The following is a 731-nucleotide window of genomic DNA, read 5'->3' as shown; positions in this document are numbered from 1 at the left end:
GTGACTGAACACTCCACAGACACGTGTACCCTTAACGTAGTTCTCGGGGATATTTAGCGTGACACAGTGTGACAAGGCTGACCCTTTGAATTACAGGCACAACAGAAACAGGAAGTAAGAGTAAGAGAAAGTTGTGGTGGAAGAGTACAGCAGGGTTCGCCACCATCCCCTGCCGGAGCCTCGTGGAGCTTTAGGTGTTTTCGCTCAATAAACACTCACAACGCCTGGTCTGGAAATCGAAACCACGATCCTATGACCGCGAGTCCGCTGCCCTAACCACTGGGCCATTGAACCTCCACTTGTGTGTGTTAGAGACATGATAAATATATTAAGATGTCTGTTTTAGCCTAATCTTCATTTATCCCTCACTATAGTAAGTTTTAGGGGTGTTAAACAAGGGTGAACATGATTAACAGATCAAAACTAGTAAAGAAAAATTGTACGGCTAATGTTTACTTTTGGTGGAGGCGCAATGGCCCAGTGGTTAGGGCAGCGGACTCGCGGTCATAGAATTGCGGTTTCGATTCCCAGACAGGGCGTTGTGAGTGTTTATTGAGCGAAAACACCTAAAGTTCCACGAGGCTCCGGTAGGGGATGGTGGTGAACCCTGCTGTACTCTTCCACCACAACTTTCTCTCACCCTTACTTTCTGTTGTACCTGTAATTCAAAGGGTCAGCCCTGTCACACTGTGTCACGTTGAATATCCCCAAGAACTACGTTAAGGGTACAC

The 731-nt window shown here is 46.9% G+C and overlaps 1 long non-coding RNA gene across 1 annotated transcript in view; it reads right to left on the bottom strand.

Annotated features, from left to right (window-relative positions):
- LOC106878665 (uncharacterized) overlaps positions 1 to 731 on the bottom strand; it is a 14,680-nt gene that overhangs the window by 13,395 nt on the left and 554 nt on the right. The gene's annotated exons all lie outside the window — the stretch shown is intronic.

The sequence above is a fragment of the Octopus bimaculoides genome, unplaced genomic scaffold (assembly GCF_001194135.2).
Source record: "Octopus bimaculoides isolate UCB-OBI-ISO-001 unplaced genomic scaffold, ASM119413v2 Scaffold_87364, whole genome shotgun sequence".
NCBI classification, from domain to species: Eukaryota; Metazoa; Mollusca; class Cephalopoda; order Octopoda; family Octopodidae; genus Octopus; species Octopus bimaculoides.
Note: the sequence above shows the minus strand (reverse complement) of the source record. Positions and strands in the feature narration are given on the sequence as shown.